Raw genomic sequence first — 23,450 nt, 5'->3', positions numbered from 1 at the left:
TCATGAAGTTTGAGTTTATCGAGGATATTTTATGTTTTTGGGTATGTTTACAGGATGGAAAAAGGTTTGGAAATTTTGAGGATCGAAGATTGGAGGAAACGCTGGACCAGAGCAAGAAAGAAAAGGAAAAAAAGAAAAAGTACAAACACACTGCCCATACGCGTAAGGCTTAGACATTACGCGTATGGCCGCCTTGGAATACACGTACGCTACTGTGGACCTCCGTTTTTCGGGCCATACCTCTGAGCGGGAGAGATACGTGAACTGACTCTTTTTTATCGCTTATGCTTTCGCATTTTTGAAAATTCACAGAGTCGCCACCGACCTTTTATTTTATCCAATTAAGGAAAGGTTTATAAAAGAAACAGAAAAAAGACCTTTAAGAAATTCTGGGTAAGGGGGTAGGTTATACAAAGGGAAGGTGTTAGCACCCTTTGTATCCATGGTTATCCATGGGCTCTTAAGTTTGCTTAGCTCACTTGTTTTTCGATCACTTTTCAATTGCTTTAGAATGCTCATATGTGGTTTCAAATACCTTTGTAAATTAAATTTGTAATGATCCTTGTGCGGATGTATACAAAATGTTTGTTTATCTTTCGAAAGATGTTTTGAAAAGAACGTTAACTTTGTAATGATCCGTGTTTGGATGTATACAAAATATTGTCTTTTTGGAAAGTTTTGTTTTGAAAAACCACAGTGTATGAGAATTTTGTTTGTTTTGATTTGAGCAAGCAAACTAGGAGGTCTACCCTGAGTTGTAAGGTCTTTATCCTATTTCCTTTAAAAATCTATCCTTTCACCGGATACAAACAAAAGGTTCGATTTTGTACTCGAAACAGTAGAATTTTGACTTTGATTTTGAAAAGAATGAGAAGGGATTACCTTAAAAGGTGCAAGTGTGATTGTGATTGGATTCAGATATTTTTTCTTTGAAGTTAGTGATCTAACGGTTCAATTTTATCTTTGACATACACGCAGTTTATATTTGCTGGAAATTAAAATGCGGAAATGTAAAGTGCGGAAAGTAAATCTACGCTATTACATCGATTGTGCAGGAAATGTAAACTAAGCATATTTACATGATTTTGACAACCTATACATTTATCTAGGAATTTAAATTGCAATAAGATAAATAGAGAAATGCATGTTTTTGGTTTTTTTTTTTGATGATTGATTTTAATTTAAAATTAATGCATAATTAATTAAATTAAAATGAGAAAAAGAAAATAAATTTAAACCTAGAAATTAAGCTTAAAAATATGTTCAAATGTGCTTGTTAATTAATTTTAAAACAAAACTAATTTTTTTTGGAATTTTTGAAATTGATTTGAAGTTTATTAAGTTAATTAAGACATAATTATGCAAATAATTATACAAATAATTAAAACTTAAAGAGAAAATTATCCTAAATATGTACAAAATTAGTTTATAATATATAAACAATATTTAATATAAAGAACATTTTTTTTTATGATTTTTTTGATTGGTTGAAAATAATTAAAAAGCAAATATATAAATATATACTAATTAATTATGCAAAATATTGGAATTATGAAGAAAAATAAAATATTTTTATTTCAGAAAATAATATATTATTTTAGAAGCTTAAAAATATTTTTAGTGTATTTTTTGGATTTTTTTTAACTATTTTTAATTAATTTTGCAAAGAAATTAAAATAGAAATAAAAAATAAAAGGATACTAATCAGATGTGGTTGATTATGAGGGAGTATGATGTTCATGCATGATCTGGCGCGTTGGATTGGATGGAAAGTGGATCAGAAGGCTCAGATTTTGAGGCGCATGGCAATCAGTATACCTGCAAAACACTTGATTAGAGGAAAATTTAAAAGAACGCGCGCGCTGGCTGGCCAATGGGGTGAGGACACGCATCATCTTCAACCTCCAGACACCACTTTTAACAGCGCTTTCTGGCTAGAAGCGCTGTAATAGATTAAACTCATCCCTGCAAAATAGCGAATAGGTGTAAACAAGCATAGAAATCAGGCGCGATAGGACCATTAAATTCGTCTTGTTCCACTGAATGTAACCATGCCCTTAATTTGGTTTAATTTTGGCTCTAATGAAGAACCCTAAATTTGAGCTTAGAAACCCTAAAATGGTGGTTTTGTGCAAACGGTCATTAAAACTTAATTAAAGCTCCCGAAACGACCAGAGCACCAATCTAAACACAAATATATATCTACATCTTGTTAAATGTGCGTGTATGATCAGATATGAGTTGGTTTTTGTTTGAGCAAATTGTGACCTGTGTAGCTCGATTCAATGAGGTTTAAGACTTGCAATTGATTGGAATAGTTTCAGTGAAGCTCAGAGATGATGTTTGAATGTTTAGTTTGTATTGAAATTGACTGAAACTTAAAATTCGAATTTCAAGTTTCTTTGAATATTACAAGTTGTTACAAGAGTGATATATTCTTATGAATGCTTCTGAATTCGTCCTCTTCTGATTGCTGAAGTATGATAGCTCTTTTATAGGCCAAGAGCTGCTTGGAAGTGAAGCTAAGAAGCCTTAATTGTCTTTGTTGAATTTTTGACTTTCAAGCTTAACTTTCAAGCAACCATTGCTTGATTTTTCCACACTCTTGCTCTAGGCTTTCCTTGTATCTTCCTTGCTGCATAATTGAAGATTCCTTGGTGGCTTTAGCTTAGAAAATAAGCTATCCATTATCCTTCCATTTTTCTTTTTTAATTAATCTTAAAATAAGATAAAATTAAGCCAAAAATGGATAAAAATGGTGTGGGCTTTGTCTTGGTCGTGGGAGGCCCATAATATCATGGCAAACATGTTTGAACCATGAAAACTTGGCCCCATTTGGAAAAAAATGCATTTTTGAGCAATGTTGGTTTCATGCATTTTCCCAAAATTTAGCCAACTTCAAAAAGGTGTAAATCCCTCAATTTTTGTCATATGAAGGAGTTCTTGCAATTTTTCGAAACCTCAAAGAGTCCTCTAACCAATGTCTTTGGTCTCATGTCAAAATGATTTTTGATGCTCCTTGTGTGTCCTTTTGAAAAAAGTGTCTTTTTGTTGACTTTGAAAATGACCTGTAATGTCTTTGGTCATATTTTTCAAATGGTGAATGCAATGACCATGGGATCAATTGCATTTGAAAGATAATTGAATTTCCTTCAAAATGAGCTTTGGTTTGAATTTTTTGGATGAAGGATGAGAGAGTTATGATCAGTCAAAGTTGAGTTGACTTTTCAGGCAAAAACCCTAATTTTGAACCTTAGGGTTTTGTTGATTTTTGATCTTTCCTTGATGAATTATGATCATCCAATGATCAAATGATGAATCCTTTGACAAAATATGGACTTTGACAAAAAAATTCATTTTTGACTGTCTGTTGACTTTTTGGTCAAACGGGTCGTCTGTTGACTGTTTGAGCTGGTGACGGTGCGTCTGAGTGAATTGAAGTTTGAAAATTTGTATGATGGTAATTTGAGATATATGGATGTCCATGAAATCCATTTGAGGTCTCAAAAACTTGTTTCTCCTGTAAAAACAAGAAAACCCTAGTCAGGGACTGTTTGTGTAGGAGATAGTTAAGCGTACCTGATTTTTGTGCAGTGTTGAGTCTCTGCTAATCGCGTGATATTCAGAAGACTTCTAGAACAAAAATCTTGGAATTTTGAATTGTAAAAGATTGATTTGATTGATGGTACAAAACACTGAGAATTGTACTGCCAGCAGTTTGACTGTCGACTGACTGTTACCAGTACAGTCTGAGTTTCCTGATTCTGCGCCTGCAGAAAGATTTAACTCTGTACCAATTGTGTCAGTACTATTTATCTGTAAATAAATAAATAGCATGTGTGAAGTAATAAACAGTATTTGGCGTTTGCGTAAGAATAAATTCAACTGCAAGCCAAATTACTGTATAAGAAAAATTCTAAAAACTAAGTATTTCATATGTCAGGATATTTGTTGAAATAAAAATCCATGATTATATGAGACTCTTAATTTTCAGATTGGAGTTTTCTTGAAAAAATATGCGGGCAAGTTTTGGGGTATAACAGCTACGCATTGGGGAAGAATGAGGCAAATGACAACAGTCTTCCCTTACGCGTAAGAGATAAGGCATTACGCGTAGGGCTTAGCCAAAAAACTTTGCACATGCCTGCTACGCGTAGCATAATGGCTAATTACGTGGGCGTTACGCGTAACACTTGAGTCGTTATGCGTCTTGAGGCCCAATTCTGCTGAATGCCCAAATTCTGACTATTTAACTCCAGAACGCGAATTTATAAGGGTTGGACAATTTTGGAGAGCAAAAACACGTTTTGAAGGCTGGAGCATTTAGAATTTCATAAGGGTTTCATGATTTCAAGAGTGTTTCACAATTAAAGATTGATTCCTCCCAAAATTCTGTCATGACAACAGTTTCTATCTTAATTTTATTATCTGTTATGAGTAGCTAAACCCCCCATTACTAGGGGGTGGCCCTGGTTCTGATTGTGATGATGTCGTTTTATTAATGCAATGATAATTTAGTTGTCCATTATCGTTGATTTGTTCTTAATGCTTTAACCGTCAGACAAACGGATTCTGAACGTTTATGATTAATTTAAGTGGGACAACAAGTTATTTGTTGATCTGTGTAAGAACATATGATAATGAATATCACCTAGAACTAGGGATTCTTTATCTTAACCTTAAATTCTTGTTATCTGAATGATTGGATCATAACCGTAATTAACTATGGACATAGTAATTAGGTGATGATATCAAAGATCTTTTCACTAATGACTTAGGATTAGATGCCCTAGAGAACCAATGATCAACTAATATTTATAATGTTATTGCATTGATGAGGAAAATTGTTACAGGAAAAATCATTCACTGAACCCTAGTAATCTACTCATCTCTGTCATTGTTCAACTATTTTATTTGTTTACTTTAATTGTAATTTTAGTCATAACTTTATCAAATCGAACAAAACCCCGAAGCTTTTGTTTAATTGAAATTATCACAAAACTTTGTATCGTGAAGAAGTCCTTGAGATTGGATACTTGGGATTTTCCCATTATTACTATATAGGCGTAAATAGTACACATGCTATTTTCCCAATCAAGTTTTTGGCACTGTTTTCGGGGACTGCCAAATACAATAGAGTTTTAGATTTATTTCAATTAGAATTTTGTTGCTCTGCAACTAAAATTTTATTTTCTGCTTATTTTATCTTTACAAATTATTATTCCTTATTACTAATAATCGTATAATCTTTTTATGCGAGGTATGGCCTCAGCTGAATTTCTTTTAAATGCAGAACCAGAAAGATAATTGTGTACTAGACTCTGAAAAGCTAGACAAGAAAGACTAGAAGCATTAGAAGCGACATTGATAATTTCTGATTCCGAAAAAGAGGACGTTGTTTCTTTTCATTCGGAGCATTCAAATTCCGAGTATGGAAGTATGGCCGCTGATCTACCTCCCGTGAAAAGACTTCTTGGTGACTATAGAGGAGCGAATGCTCCAATTGGACGGTTAACAATAGTAAATGAACTGGTGAATGCTGCTCACTTTCAGTTACACCCTTCAACTATACGGCAACACGAAAGGAGGCCTTTTCTAGAAAAATTAATGAAGATGCAAATAAGCATTTACAAAGGTTTCTCACCATGACCACGTCATTGCAAATTAAGGGGCATTCTGAAGTGCTAAAAAGTTAGTGGTGTTTCTGTTTAGTCTGTCAGAAGATGCTGAAGAGTGGTTCTACTCTTTACCTATCGGAAGCATTACAACTTGGCACTAGATGGAGACAACGTTAATTAATGAGTATTTTCCTGCTTCTGTGTACATCCGCAAGGGGTATGATATAGTGAATTTTAAACAGAAGGAAGGGGAATCACTTGGAGATGCGTACAAGAGGTTTAAACGATTGTTGGTTGCATGTCCTACTCACAACATGGATGCTACTAAACAAATGCAAAATTTTGTGAATGGCCTTAAGATGAAGACTAAGCAACTCATTGACACATTTGCCGGTGGCTCAACTAATTTTGCAACAGCCACTGGTACAAAGAAGATCATTGAATCCATTGCAGCGAATGAGCATTTGGAGTTATATGACCGTAGTGTGAGCTAGCCTGAAGGGATAATTGATTTAAAGCTGGCTAATCAAGTTGTGAAAATGGAAGATGAAATTGTTGTAAAGGTTGAAAGAAGGCTCAAGGGTATGAATTTGGGTACTCAATAGGTAGCTCAAGTTCAATCTGGTCAGACTGTGAGTTGTGAAATTTGCAATGGACCTCATCTTACTGCACATTGCATTCCAACTGCACAACAAATTGAAGAGATAAAATTTCTAAAGTAGAACAACCCGTATTCAAATACTTATAATCCCAGATGGAAGAATCATCCCAATTTCTCCTAGAAAGATCATAATCAACCATAGTACCAGCAGCAACAGGGTCCGTGTAAGTCGGATTGGGAAATAGCCATTAAAACGATGGCAGCTCATAATCTCAAATGTCAAGAAGAGACCTAGAATAATCAGAGGAATACCACAGACTCCATAAAAAATCTTGAGGTTCAGATGGGTCAGATAGCACAGCAACTCGCCAATGCTTAAACACCAGGTGCTCTACCAGGTACAACCCCATAGAGCATCTGAATGTGAATGTTGTCTCAACAAGAAGTTTGAGGGTGTCAAAACCAGAAGGAAAACGAGATACCAAGTATGACGATGTCATAGAAGTAGATCTGGAAGTGCGAGAGAATAAGAAAGCACCAGAGGAAGTGATATAACCCTTGAAGACAATAGAAGAAGATAGTAAAAAGGAGCCTACACCAGTAATTAAGTTATCGTACTCCTCTCGAGTAACAAAGAAAGACTTTGAGAAGTTTTACGCATACTTCAAAAAGTTAGAGATCAATATTCATTTCTTTGATGCACTCGAGAAAATGTCAATGTACCAGAAATTCATGAAGGAGGTGTTATCTAAAAAGAAACCAATAAGGGATGAAAGGGTTTCCGATATGGAGAAATGTTGTGAAATCTCACCAGAAAGGAGAATTCTAATTAAGCAGAAGGATCCTGGATCGGTCGCAATACCGTGCACGATAAAAAATAGAATTTTCAAGAAGGATCAAATTGATTCGGGTGCTAGTGTGAGCTTAATGTCGTTATCAATCTTCAAAAACCTAGGTATTGAAAAGGTGAATGAAAGAGGAACAAATTTGAAATTTGCGGATCACACCATGAAGATGTCATATGGGGTGGCTGAAGATGTATTTGTAGAAATTGAAAAATTAGTCTTTCCAGTTGATTTTGAGACAAAGGGCATTCCTGAAGATGAAGAGACCCCTATTATTCTAGGTCGACCCTTCTTGCTAACTAGTTGATGCAAAGTTGATATTCAAAAAGGAACTTTAATCTTGAAATCTTTTGATGAGGAAATAACTTTAAAAGTCTTAGACACCAAGAACAAAGGTGAAAGTGACGATAAGGAATCTTCATTTGGAATGATCAACATAGTAGGAGAAAACCAAAGTTCAAAATCACCTCCAGAAAAAGTCTCAACCATAATCTCTCACGTGGTATCATCTCATATCAAAACTCCAAAGTCTAGTCAAGAAGTCAAGAAGAGAAAGAAAAAGGAACATCGAGGTGAGAAGATTGAAGTTGGAAGTGACTTGAGGCAGAAAGTGGTCCATACTTTTGATCTAGATGAGTTTTGGGTTGCGGAAAAGATAAGCAACAAGGTGTGTAAGAGGAAGTACCCCCATAATAGAGGGGAATGAACCGTCGATCCATGCGAAGTTAAACGAAGCGCTTCTTGGGAGGCAACCCGGGGGAGTTTTTATTTAATTCGTAGTATTTTCTTTGTCAGTTTGTTTATTTGCATGTTGAGTGAGTCAGTACATTAGAGGAAACCCAAATGCTGAGTTTCAACTTGGAAAATTGAGAAAAGTAAAAATTTTGAAAAAATGGATTTCACTGCCAATACATGTAATAGGATTGTATTACGTGTAATGCTTAACAAAAAGGGGGAACTTTCTGGTGATTTCTGTATAATACGTGTAACCTATCTCTTACGAGATTCGGTGTTACGCGTAAAGCTCACGTTACACGTATGTTACGCGTAATGACACCCATTACGTGATCTGTTACGCAATTGGGGAAATTCTTTTGAAATTACTGTGTATCTTACGCGTAACATGCTTATTTGATTTTTATGAATTCTGTCTTTTCATTTCATAAAATTTTTGATTTATTTTATAAGATACTTGATGTGTGCTGATTATAGTGGATGATACTGATTACTTGAACAAACTGCTTGAAAGTCCTCTACTTTAGTCACCCTGACTGTTTGTTACTTCAGTTGATGATTGGACACACTGGTTGAATTGTATTCTCAAGACCAGGCACGCCAGAACATTGAACGCAGAGACACTACCAAATCATTTTCCTAACCTATTCAGAGAAGGAGTCACATTGTTTTTATCTATGTTCCAATTTGAGTTTGGGGTTGCTGTTGAAATAACAACCTTTAAGTTTAGGGTAGCTATGCAGTAATAATAGAAGGTGAGGGCATCATAAAAGATCAAAAGAAAAGAAAACGAAAGTGAATACAAAAGGTCAACTTTGAAAAAAAAACGAAATAAAAGTAGAAAAATGTTGCACTCACATGAAATAAAAAGCGCCCAACAAAAGTATCATGGAACGAACATAGTGATAAGGATGATCTCAATAACCTGAACCAAAAACCCTTATTTTTCCTTCTTATATTCCCACCTTAACCCAAGCCCTGTTACAACCCAAAAACCTCGAAAAGTGTGTGTGTTGTGCATGTTGATAAGATTAGAGAATTTATTCAAACTTTTGATCTGATATTGCTTGCCTTGATTTGAGCGTGATAACACTTTAACCCCGAGAGACTTGGTGAGAGTGTGATATTAGCTGACAGTGAAGTAGTGTTTGCAAGTGAAAGTGGTTCTGACTTGTTGGAATGAAGGAAAAAATGCCAAAACCCGAGGTAATATCAAGAAGGGTCCAATGCGAAAATTTTTAGGAGTATTATGGTAAGTTTTATGTTTACAGTAATTTTGGGGTGACATGATCTGTTTTGTCCGGAATGTTACTTGGGGAAAAGCAACAAGCTAAGTTTGGGGTTGTGAACAGTAACCATTTGTGCTATGTTTTCCATCATTTAACCATTAACAAATCAGGTAAACTGTGTGATATGGAACATGTTTTATGAGAATTTAGAGTCGTTTTGATTATGTTAAGTGTGTCATGAAGTTTGAGTTTCTCGAGGATATTTTACGGTTTTAGGTATGTTTTCAAGATGAAACATGTTTGGAAATTCCGAGATCGAAGATTGGAGGAAATGTCGGACCAGACGGAGAAAGCACGGGAAAAGAAGAAAAAGTAGAAACACGCTGCCCATACGCGTAAGGCATAGACATTACGCTTCTGGCCCACTTGGAATACGCGTACGCTACGAATTGGGGAAGAAGGAGGCAAATGACAATAGTCTGCCCTTACGTGTAAGAGATAAGGCATTATGCGTAAGGCTTGGCCAAAAAAACCCTTCACTAGCCTGATACGTGTAGCATATTGGCTGGTTACGTGGGCGTTACGCGTAACACTTGAGTCATTATGCGTATTGAGGCCCAATTCTCCTAAAAGCCCAAATTTTGACTATTTAACTCCAGAACACGGATTTACAAGAGTTGGACGATTTTGGAGAGCAAAGACGCGTTTTGAAGGCTGGAGAACTCAGAATTTCATAAGATTTTCATGATTTCAAGAGTGTTTCTGTCGTGCACTCGGTTTTTTGCCATACCTCTCGCGGAGAGATACGCGAACTGACTCTTTTTTGTTTCTGCTTTTGTGCTTGAAAATCAGAGAGTCGCCATCGACCTTTTATTTTATCCAATTAAGGAAAGGTTTATAAAAGAAACAGAAAAAAGACCTTTAAGAAATTCTGGGTAAGGGGGTAAGTTATACAAAGGGAAGGTGTTAGCACCCTTTGTATCCATGGTTATCCATGGGCTCTTTAATTTGCTTAGCTCACTTGTTTTCAATTGCTTTTAAATGCTCGTATGTGGTTTCAAATACCTTTGTAAATTGAATTTGTAATGATACTTGTGCGGATGTATACAAAGTGTTTTTATCTTTCAAAAGATGCTTTGGAAAAAAGAGCGTTAACTTCGTAATGATCCTTGTTTGGATATATACAAAGTATTGTCTTTTTGAAAGTTTTATTTTGAAAAAAAAACAATGATATATGAGAGATTTATTTGTTTTGATTTGAGCAAGCAAATTAGGAGATCTACCCTGAGTTATAAGGTCTTTATCCTATTTCCTTTAAAAATCTATCCTTTCACCGGATATAAACAAAAGTTCGATTTTGCGTTTGAAATAATAGAATTTGATTTTGATTTTGAAAAGAATGAGAAAGGGATTACCCTAAGAGGTGCAAGTGTGATTGTGTTTGGATTCAGATATTTTATCTTTGAAGTTAGTGATCTAACGATTCAATTTTAATCTTTGACATACACGCAGTTTATATGTGCTGGAAATTAAAATGCGGAAATGTAAAATGCGGAAAGTAAATCTACGCTATTACATCGATTGTGCGGGAAATGTAAACTACGCTATTTACATGAATTTGACAACCTATACATTTATATAGGAATTTAAATTGCAAGAAATATAAAAGAAATGTTTTTGGATTTTTATGATTGATTTTAATTATAATTAATGCATGATTAATTAAATTAAAATGAGGAAAAAAAAGATGAAAATAAATTTCAAACCTAAAAATTAAGTTCAAAATATGTTCAAAAATGCTTGTTAATTAAATTTAAAACAAAACTAATTTTTTTTGTTTTTTTGAAATTTGATTTGAAATCTATTAAGTTAATTAATACATAGTTATATAAATAATTACACAAATAATTAAAACTTGAAGAGAAAATTATTCAAAATATGTACAAAATTAGCCTATAATATATAAACTATATTTAATATAAAGAACAAAAATTTTTATGATTTTTTGATTGGTTGAAATAATTAAAAAGCAAATATATAAATATAAACTAATTAATTATGCAAAATATTTAAATTATGAAGAAAAATAAAATATTTTTATATCAGAAAATAAAATATTATTTTAGAAGCCTAAAAATATTTTTTGTGAATTTTTTGGATTTTTAGAATTATTTAAACTAATTTTGCAAAGAAATTAAAATGAAAATAGAAAATAGAAAATAAAATAATCAAGTGTGGTATTTAAATGAGGTCCATGGTAAGGATGAGTGTTTTGATGCGTTGGATTGAGAGTTTAATGAGATCAGACGGCCCAGATATTGAGGGCACATGGAAAGATGATGGAAAGCGCACATGGGAACCCAGGATTCAAAAATACTGGCGCGCGCGTTCTATCCAATGAGGTGAGGACACCTCATCGTCTTCAACCTCCAGCCAGCACCTTTAATAACGTTTTTGTAATAAAAGCGCTGTAATAGATACCTTCTTAACCTGCAAAATAGCGAATAGGGTCAAACATGAATATAAATTTGGCGCGACATGCCCATTCGATTCGTCTCAATCTACTGAATTCAACCATGCCCTTAATTTGTCCTATTTTTGGTTCTAACGAAGAACCCTAAATTTGAACTAAGAAACCCTAAAATGGTAGTTTCGTGTACAGGCTCCCAAACTTTAATTAAATGTCCAGAAATGATAAGGACATTAAGCTAAGTTCAAATATATGTCTACATCTTGTTAAACATGCCTGAATGATCAGATACGAGTTGGTTTTATTTTGAATAAGTCGTGACCTGTAGTGCTTAGTTCAGTGGGTTTCAAGGCTGGGAAATGATTGGAATAGTTTCAGTGATACTTGAGGAAGGTGTTTGAATGTTTAGTTTGTATTGAAACTGACTTGAATTCAAAATTCGAATTTGGAATTTCTTTGAAAAATTTAAGTGATTACAAGTATGGTTACAAGCATAGATTCTCTTCTGAATTCGTGGTTTTTTTATTTGTGAACTACTCTAAGCTATTTATAAGCTATGTTGTGCTTAGAATTGAAGCCAAGAAGCCTTTGGTTGCCTTTGTTGAATTCTTGATTTTTTTATATTAAAACCTTTGAATTGTTGACCAAGTCTTGCTTCTCTTCAATGCTCTTGCCTTGTACCTCAATCTTCTGCAGAAAATTAAAGATTCTTGGATGACTCATGCTTAGAAACTAAGCTATCCATTATCCTTCCATTTTCCATTTTCATTTAATCTTAAAATAGGATAAAATTAAACCAAAAATGGATAAAAATGGTGTGGGCTTTGTCTTGGTCGTGGGAGGCCCATAATATCATGGCAAACATGTTTGAACCATGAAAACTTGGCCACATTTGAAAAAAAAATACATTTTTGAGCAATGTTGGTTTTATGCATTTTCCCAAAATTTAGCCAACTTCAACAAGGTGTAAATCCCTTAATTTTTGTCATATGAAGGATATCTTTCACTTTTTGGAACCTCAAAGAGTCCTCTAACCAATGTCTTTGGTCTCATGTCAAAATGATTTTTGATGCTCCTTGTGTATCCTTTTGAAAAAAGTGTCTTTTTGTTGACTTTGAAAATGACCTATAATGTCTTGGTTCATTTTTTTCAAATGGTGAACCTAATGACCATGGGACCAATTGCATTAGAAAGATAATTGAATTTCCTTCAAAATGAGCTTTGGTTTGAATTTCTTGGATGAAGGATGAGACAGTTATGACCAGTCAAAGTTCAGTTGACTTTTTAGGAGAAAACCCTAATTTTGAATCTTAGGGTTTTGTTGATTTTTGATCTTTCCTTGATGAATTATGATCATCCAATGATCAAATGATGAATCCTTTGACAAAATATGGATGTTGACAAAAAAATTCATTTTTGACTGTCTGTTGACTTTTTTGGTCAAACGGGTCGTCTGTTGACTGTTTGAGCTGCTGACGGTGCGTCTGAGTGAATTGAAGTTTGAAAATTTGTATGATGGTACTTTGAGATGTATGGAGGTCCATGAAATCCATTTGAGGTCTCAAAAACTTGTTTCTCTTGAAAAAACAATAAACCCTAATCAGGGACTGTTTGTGTAGGAGACAGTTAAGCGTACCTGATTTTTGTGCAGTGCTGAGTCTCTGCTAATCATGTGATATTCAGAAGACTTCTAGGACAAAAATCTTGGAATTTTGAAATGCAAAAGTTTGATTTGATTGATGGTACAAAACACGGAGAATTGTACTGTCAGCAGTTTGACTGTCAACTGACTATTCAGGCATGTAATAGTTAGAGTGAAAAATCAACAGTCAAAGTTAATTTTCTTTTTGTTGTTTTTGTTTTATGTGAAAGATGAAAGTTTATTTACATGACTTGTTAAAAAACACAGACATAATAAATAATTAATATTTACTGTATGCGAGCAAAATTACCGATAATAACCCTGAAAATCAATTAATGCACAAAAAAATAAATATTTGACTGGCAGAAAACACACAAAATATTATCTGAATAATTAAGCAACAATATGACAAATAGTACAACATTTAATACTGACAGTACAAACATTACATACTATAATGAACAGTACGACGAGTAAACGGTACATTTAAGAAAATAAGAGATACGGCAAACTTTAAGAATGACGATTAATAACCCATGCTATGACCAACAGAAAATAGATGATCGGGAGTGTAACCATCGCAGGTCCATATTTTTCAGGACTATGCAGACAGAAGAAGGACATGATCACCGTAGCAATGGTGATGACCATAAGAAAACATGTTTCCATCCGCTTCGCCATTTTGCCGGGGAGGAAGAGAGAATGGATATGAAATAGAAATTTGAGAAATGATTTAGAATTTGATGTGAGATTTTATGAAAAAAAATGAGAGGTATTTATAGAATGAAAAGAGGGATAGAGACGTTGGGGAATGAAGTGATTCCGTACAAAAAAGGAAAATTTGAGTGGAAGTAAGATTTGAAAGAAAGTGTATGATAGTGTTGGGAAAAAGAGAGATGTGTAGAATAAAGTTGAGATTTGATTTTTGAAAAAGTGCTTTGAAAAGAGATTTTGAAAATAATGGAATATAGTACAAAAGTTAGTGGGAAACAAAAATTAATAATAATTTACTTGTTACCAGTACAGTCTGAATCCCGGACTCTGCGCCTGCAAAAGATTTAACTCTGTACCAATTGTGTCAGTACTATTTATCAGTAAATAAATATCAAATAAATAGCGTGTGTGAAGTAATAAACAGTAACTGGCGTTTGCGTAAGAATAAATTCAACAGCAAGCCAAAATACTGTATAGGAAAAAAATTCTAAAAACCAAGTATTCATAAATCAGGATGTGAAAATCCAAGATTATATGAAACTCTTAATTTTTAGATTGAAGTTTTCTTGAAAAAAGATGCGGGCAAATTTTGGGGTATAACAGTTTCACAATTGAAGATTGATTCCTCCCAAAATTCTGTAATGACAACAGTTTCTATCTTAATTTTATTTTCTGTTATGAGTAGCTAAACCCCCTATTGCTAAGGGGTGACCCTGATTCTGATTGTAATGATGTTGTTTTATTAATGCAATGACAATTTAGTTTTCCATTATCATTGTTTTGTTCTACATCTGTTCTTAATGTTGTAACCGTCGGACAAACGGATTCTCAACGTTTATGAATAATTTAAGCTGGACAACAAGTTATTTGTTGATCTATGTAAGAACATATGATAATAAATATTACCTAGGACTAGGGATACTTTATCTTAACCGTAAATTTATCTGAATGATTGGATCATAAACGTAATTAACTATGGACATAGTAATTAGGTGATGATATCAAAGATCTTTTCACTAAGGACTTAGGATCAGATGCCCTAGACAACCGGTAATCAACTGATATGAATAATGCTATAGAATTAATGAGGCAAATTCTTACAGGAAGAATCATTAACTGAACACTAGAAATCTAATCATCTTCGTCGTTGTTCAACTATTTTATTTGTTTACTATAATTGCAATTTTAGTCAGAACTTTATCAAACCCAACAAAACCCCAAAGCTTTTGTTTAATTGAAATTGTCACATAACTCTGTATCGTCAAGCAGTCCTTGAGATTCGATACTTGGGATTTTCCCATAATTACTACATATGCAAAAATAGTACACTTGCTATTTCCCCTATCAATACTCGAAGTAGTACATTCACACGTTTGTGAACCGTTCGAGAAGCATACCATGGGTGGAAACATGTATTTTGATTCATTTGTCGATGAGTATAGTCGAAAGCTTTGGATCTATGTGATCAGGCACAAAGACAAAGTATTTGAAATCTTTAAAAGATTCAAAATGCTTGTCGAAAACTAAGGTGAAAAGAAGATCAAGGTTCTGCGAACAGATTGAGGTGGTGAATACACATCCAAGATATTTGAGGATTTCTATGAACAACATGGTATTGATCATGAGGTAATTTCTCCTTACACGCCTCAACATAATGGAATAATAGAAAGAAGAAACATGACTATATTGGATATGGCGAGATGCATGATGAAGCAGAAGAATCTGCCAAAATCCTTATGAGGTGAATTAGTCACCATTGTTGTCTATATACTGAACAAGTGTCCTACAAAGAAACTGAAGAACAAGGCTCCTAAAGAAGTTTATAGTGGCAAACGACCATTAGTGAGTCATCTGAAGGTGTTTGGCTCTATTTTCTACAAGCATGTTTCTGATGCGAAAAGAAGGAAGCTTGATGACAAGAGTGAACCTATGATTCTAGTAGGATATCAAAAAACTGGAGCATACATGCTATTCAATCCAATTAATGAGTATAGATATTGTAATTGATGAGATTTTTGCTTGGGATTGAAATTCTAGTGATTTAGTTAACAAGCCTTTGATGAGTTATGACATCGACGAAGAAAGTGATAAAGTCAAAGTCGAAGTAGTTGCTCACATTCCCGACACAGTCAAAGTCGAAGAGGACATAATTGAAGTTGTAAAGAGTATGACTAGCACAGGTCAAAGACCTCAAAGAACTAGAGTTCTTCCAACAAGACTTCAAGACTATGAAGTGGTTGGTGATGATGAAGCCACACCAGATGGAATATTAGTTCATTTCACTTTACTTGCAGGAACTGAACCAATCAACTATAGCGAGGCTTTAAAGAATAAATAATGGAAGTCATCTATGGTCAAAGAGTTACAAGCGATCAAAAGAAACAACACATGGGAGTTAGTCAAATTTCCAGCACACATAAAAGCTATCGAAATGAAGTGCGTGTTCCAGTTGAAACACAATGTTGATTGGACGATAGCAAGACATAAGGCAAAAGTAGTAGCTCGAGGATTTCTTTAGAGAGTATAACTTGACTATTTTGAAGTATATGCACTAGTCGCAAGATTAGAGACTACCAGATTGGTGGTAGCCTTGGCATGTAAGCAAGGATGACCGATATTTCACTTAGATGTGAAATCAACATTTTTGAATGGTCATTTAGATGAAGATGTATATGTCACACAACCTCCTGTGTTTTTGATACGAGAGGAAGCAAGGAAATCGACTCATACTTAGTCAAATTATACTTGTCAAATACAAGTCTGAGTATGGTGTATATGTTCAGGTTGTGGCAAAATATATAACAAATATTTGATTATATGTCAATGAATTATTGGTAACTGGAAATAGCATGGAGAACTTGTCGAAGTTTAAAGAGCTAGTGATGAGGAAATTTGAAATGCTGGATCTGGGAAACTTGTCCTATTTCCTCGGCATGGAGTTTAAAATAACCAAGCAAGGTATGGTGCTACATCAAAGGAAGTAAGTCAATGGGATACTCAAGGGATTCATAATGGATGAGTCGATTCCTACATCCTCACTTGTCGAACCAAGTGTGAAAATAGAGAAGCATGGAGAGGAGGACAAAGTCAATGTCACTTTGTTCAAACAAATTGTCGGATCTCTGAGATATATGTGAAAAACTCAAACTGATATAAGTTTCTCAGTTGGATTGGTGAGCATATACATGAGTGAACCAAAGGTGTTGCACGTGAAGGCTACAAGAAGAATTCTGAGATACTTAAAAGGATCAGTAAATTGTGGAATTCCTCTTCCATGAGATTCTGAAAGCAAAGATGATACGGTTACTTGTTAATCACACTGAATCGCACCATATAATTGACTTGATTTGCACATGTTCTTCATTATTTTTTAGATTATTTTCCTGTGTTATGTTGGTTCTTGGCTCATTTGCAGGTATTGTCTCTCTTATTCACTCTTTTGAAGAAAACAAGCGAAAAAGCCAACAAAATCAGGATTTCTAGTCGTTTTACACACATGGCGTCCAGCTCAGCGCCCGCTGTAGGGAGCGCGGTGACGTGTCCCGTTTTGTCTAGAGGGGTAACTGCCATATTCCCACGATCTCCACCTCGGCCTGATCCGCGGCCGCCGACCCCTCCTCCACAAGTGCGGTATTTGTAAAAACTTTCCCACTCAGAAGGAGTTGAGGGGCACTCCTGTAACACCCCATATTTTCCATTTATTAATTTAACTAGAATTTTAATTAATTATTTGGAATTAATTGGAAATTTTGTGAATTAATTGGAGAAATTTTGAAAATAGAGTAATTGGGCCAAGGTGGTGATTAGTAAAGGGGGTGTTAATGGTTTGGCCTTTTACTAAGTTGAACTCTAATTTTCATAAAACAAGGAATTTGAGAAAAGAAGGAAAAATAGAAGCAAAAGAGGAGAAAAGCGAAGAACACGTGAAAGAGCAGAGGAAGAGAAAGAGGAAGATCAAAGAATATTTCTAAGGTAAGGGGGGACTCTTCCTATTATCATCTTTTATTAGTTTGTTGACAATAGGATTGAATTGGTATTGTTTATTTCAATTGGGATGTATGTTAGGTTTTGGGATTCTTGGGGTTTTGAGTGATTTTGATGAAATTGGATGATGATGATTGTGTATGATGTTAAATGACTCCTAAAACATGTTAGAATTGTGCTATAATGTGTGAATTGGTACTCTTTTTATGTGGTAATCGTTTTGACGCGAAATGGATTGAGTTGGAAATAGAAAAGGAAAAGTGTTGTCAAAAGTGATTTTTTTGGGTTACAGGTACGTGGTAATCGGTTATCTGAGGGTGCTAACCGATTACCTGGCGGGGACATAGACGAAGAAGTGATATGCTTTGTGAAGTAACCGGTTACTTCATTGTGGTAACCGGTTACCTCTGTTGCATTTTGTGTTGTTGGGCTGTCTGGGAGGCAGTAATCGGTTACTTCATTTGTGGTAACCGATTACCGCTGTTACGAATAGGATTTTTGGTTACTCCGTCAGGCAGTAACCGGTTACTCTATTTGAGCTAACCGGTTACCGCTGTTGTATTTTTGAAAAATACTTATTTTAATTGTAACTTTGAAACCGTGTATCCGTTTTAAGTTCCGTTTCGAGCACAGTGGAGATAATTAAATAATTTATGTGATAAAATGGTGAAATGGGCAGAGACTTGATTTTATTTAAAATTACGATTTAATTATCTTGGTGAAAATTATACATTGTGTGCATGTATTGTGAATTGTAACAATGTGATCATGATATGATTGTATGGTGATTGTATGATTGTGGGAATGAGGTATGATTGATTATTCAATGATGCTGAGACATGTACATACTAAATTTGTGATGATAACGGTGATTTTTGTTGAGATGATATTATTCTTCGAATCGGTGATGATGGTAAGTATGTTATATATTGCATGCATTCATAATCATCTTTTGGTGGTTGAATCCCGGTGATGTTTTGGATCAGTGATGGCATAATTCCCATTGTGTGGAATTAGTGCTGGCAAGGTTGTATCTCGATGAAGTTTAGATCGGTCAGATGGGTTAATCCCATGACGAATTTGTATCACATACATAGTGTCAGTGAATTTGCATATATGTTGTTATAACATGAGTGGAAGAATGCCAGTGTTATTTCATGGTGATGTGATTGAATATATTTATTGTGATTCATGAACGTTGCTGTAAATCTGAGTATATTGCAATTGTGTGAATAATATTCTTATGATGTTTAATTGTTTATAAACTTATAACATTTGTTAATTGCGAATGAGACTCACCCTTACTGTTGACGTTTTCCAGATTGAGGAGTAGAAGCATTTATTTTGGTGAGGATTGCTCGTAGTGTAGTTCTTCGAGTTACGTCGTGTCGGTGTCATGCTCTGGTCTTGTAACACTGGGGAATGTTTGTTTTAGAGTTATTTTTATAAACTCTTATTTCAGTTATTTGGATTATTCAGATTTTGAAACTATTCCGCTGTGTTAAACATGTTTATAGAATAATGTTGTGTAGGTGTTTTCATGTTGGCTGCAGTTGTGGTAAAACATACCTGGGTGTTTAATGTCTTGACCAATGTCATGACATGCTTTATATGGTGTTATGCATGCTGCATATGTTTAAGCTAATACATGTTTTGTCAGTGAATGTCATGACCGATGTCATGACATCCATGTCTGACAGCATGAGCTGTTATGTTTTACTATTATGTTTCCTAATTTCTCTCAATCTACAATTTAGGAAACATTTTATTGTATGCTGAATATTTCTCCTAGAAGATTTCGTTAACAGCACATTCTGTAACATCCTGATGACATGTGAATTAGGTTAACTTGGTTAACCCTAATTTGTTTCTTGGAAAGCCCGGGGCCCAAGAGCAGCATATAAGAAGACTGCAATCCTAATTTGGAACGCAGAGAGATTTGTTAATTGTGAAGAACAGTAGTTCTGTGTCTGTGTGTTTAGTCTCTTGTACTCCAAGCAATTGTCTTTTGATGATTGTATTTGAATAGGTTGTTTTTGAACTTTGTCACTCAAAGATTTTAAGCACGAGTGTGTCTCTTGATTGATGCTTTTAAGAAGATCAAGGTGTGTTTTTGAAGTGTGTCTTCACTCTCTTTTGATTAATATCTATTTGTAATCACTGCTGTGATTGAGGGGGAGTGAGTGGAGATACACAGGTCTAGGATTATATTGGAATTGCATTGGGTAGGTCTTAAGTGAGGAGTTATAAACGGGGGAGTTTAGCTTTGAACTAATTCTGCTTATATTGGATTCCCTCCCTGGCTTGGTAGCCCCCAGAGTAGGTATTGTTGTATACCGAACTGGGTGAATAATTTGATGTGTTCTTGATCGCGACAAAATGGGTATGTCTATGATTATGACTGCAAGTGCACAGTCTATCGCGTAGCTTTAAAGATTATCGAACCCAAAGGACTAAGAATCGACCTACGGTATTTAATTGTTACTACGTAAATCTAAGGCTAATATTCGATTAATTAGGATCAGACGGGAGAAAAGGGAAATAGAATTAAATTAAATTAAGAGAGAATTATACCGGTATGTAATAGTCGGACGTCGGGGAGCTAGTAAACTATCAACGCGAGTCGTAATTTAAAATATCTTTCCGTAGAAATCATTAGTTTAAAAACCTTCCTCTCACACTCTCGTGTTTATTGATTATTATCTTATTATTAAACTTAAGTGAGTGCTCTCGCGGTGTCTATTAAAGTTTAAAATAATTTTTGAAAACAAATGAAGACTAATTAACCTTAAAGCGCTCTCGCTTTATTTAAGGTTAATGCTTAATTTCTACTGTCCTGTTAAAATCTCAAACTCTCGTTTTTACTGATCCTAACTTCTATCGCTTTTTACTCTCGTAACAAAACGGTTTAATTAAGTATTAGAAATTATAACCAGATAAATAATTTTTCATCAATAAGTCATGTTGACAGTATTTCTAGACTCCCTCAGTTATATGACCTTACATACCGGTAATAAATATTTAGTCGGACATAGTTTTAATTAACGGATCAGAACAGATATAGCAAGTAAATAATATTCCAGACATAAATTGATAATTGAGCATAAACAATAAACAATAATTAATGCCGAAAATAAAAACCTAAATTAAATTGCGGAACTGAAAGTATCAATCTGGTAGTACCAAATTTTGATTCGGAACGTAAATCGAATATCAGTAGGAGAACTTATTCCTAAAACTAAACTAGATTCTGAAGCTGAAAAAGAAATTTAAACTGCAATAGTGTTTCTGGCGTGGAAATCTATTGCTAAAGATTGGGTTGGAAATAGTGAACAGAGCTGGAAATAAAATGCAGAGAAAATAAATTGACGGAAGTGGAGTAAAAATCTTCGTCCTTCTTTCAAATCTTTGCTGAGTATTTATAGAATAGCTTTAGGTTGGATTGAATCTTGAATCTGTTTTAGAGCTGGCTTCTCGGAGGAGAAAAAGGAAGAGAACGTATAGGGGTTGACGTGCTGAGCGTTTATGGGCTTTTCTCTTCTGGGCCAAGCGTGACTAATCACACTTGGGTGTGTGACGAACGGCATCCAGGGGGGTGACGAACGGCAACATGGGGTGCCTGACGAACGGCCCCTTTTTGCCCCACGTATCTTGTGCTGCGTGTAGGCTTGGGCTTATGCTTCATGTGTTGGCTATGTTGTTTGGACCTCCCTTATTCTTTTAAGCACCCCTTTTAGTCTTTTTCTCTTCATTTTGGCTCCTTTTTTTGATTATTTTCTTTGCAAGCCTTGATTTATTAAATACCTGAAACAAAGAAAAAATACCGGCATAATACGAAATAAAGTAATATAATTGAAATAAAATAGGAAAATAATGGCTCAATGTACGATACGTTTTCGTGTTATCAGTTGTCATACCCCAAAATTTGCCCATCTCATTTTACTTCCCAAGCTCATACCAAGACTCAAGGCTCAAAGACACATTCTCCTAAACAATGGCTCAAGGAATTAGGGTTTTGATTCTTCTGAAGAAACTTAATAAATCAAGATCCCCAATGAATTTCATATGGTTTATGATGTTTCAATCTATCTCTATGACAAAATTCAGGCTTCAATTCCAAGGATTGACCAGTCAATTGCTCAGAAAGTCAACAGTCGACTAGTTTGACCTAAAAGTCAACTGTGGTCAAAGTACGGTAAAAACTCCTGATTTTTTGTCAACAACCTTATTCAGAAGTATCATTCATCATTTGATTGAGGATTGATCATGATTCATCAAGAAAAGATCAGAAATAATTAAAACCAAAAGTTTCTAAATTAGGGTTTTCAAAGGAGAAAGTCAACTAAACTTTGACCAGCCATAACTCCTACATGGAACATCAGAAATTATCCATCCAAAGCTCATTTTGAAGGAAATTGAATTCCCTACAATTTTGTCTCTCACAAGCCAAGTCTAAAAATGCTTCATTTGAGAGATATGGATCAAAAGATTATAGGTCCTTTTTGAAAGTCAACCAAAAGCAGATTTTTGTCAAAGCCTATATCATCAAGATAAAATCCCCAAATGGAAAAAAGATTCCAAAGTGGATTGTAGAGGACATCTTGAGGTTTCCAAAAAGTCCTAGAACTTCTCCATACCCTAAAAATGGAGGGAGATATGCCTTGTCAAAGTTGGACAAATTTAAGGGAAAAAATGTGAAACAAAAAGGCTTCAAAATGGATTTTCTTGCAAATGGGCCCAATATTTTTTGATTCAATCTTGATCCACAAGTCATCAAAGACATCTAATCCAACTCCCACGAATTATTGAGTTTTATTTGATTTTATATGGATTTTTTATTCTTTTAAGAGTAATATAATGCATATAAATCAAAGGAAAATCAAAGATTTGATTAGAGATATTATAATGATCAATGTTAATCATCAATCAAACCATATAATATGTCAAAATTCGTGCAAATTGGAAGTGGTGAGATTGAATCAAAATGTGGACAAAAATAGAAAGATTATGAACCAAATTTCAATCAAAATCTCACAACTTGCAAATCAAGATTCAAGTGGATTCTCTCCACATTTGTTGACCTATTTCATTCATCTATATGGATTCTCTCCCTATTTGAGTTCTTGAAGATTAAAAGAAAAGTCAAATTCGGATTCGATCTTGCAAGAGAATTCAAGAGGTTTTGGTGATTCATAAACGTTCTTGGAGTGTCCCTGGAGCTTTGCCATTCATTCCCAGATCTTGAGGTGGCTGGAACACACTCGTATTCCTCACGATTTGCACTTATTTTGTTTAATTCGGTTTCGTTAATTTACGCATCATAAATACATGTTAGTTGCATATTTGTGTTCGCATAGATGTGTAGAAGCTTTCTGGATCGTTGGTTTTGAGTTTTGATGCAGGGATTACAAAGCGCCATTGTTAGGGTTCACAAAGCTCCAAGTTGGGGATTTTAGTTAGAGACCGAATTAGCCCAAATTGATGGTTCCATCATGCTCAGAACACGATTTCCAATTGAAACTTGTTTTTATTTGAGTTGTATCGTTTGTGTTTCGTGAGGTTTGTGTTTGGAGGAATCAGCTTTGAATAATTTCGTAGCAAAAGTGCATCTG

Source organism: Vicia villosa, unplaced genomic scaffold (assembly GCF_029867415.1).
Source record: "Vicia villosa cultivar HV-30 ecotype Madison, WI unplaced genomic scaffold, Vvil1.0 ctg.000645F_1_1, whole genome shotgun sequence".
Lineage (NCBI taxonomy): Eukaryota > Viridiplantae > Streptophyta > Magnoliopsida > Fabales > Fabaceae > Vicia > Vicia villosa.
Note: the sequence above shows the minus strand (reverse complement) of the source record.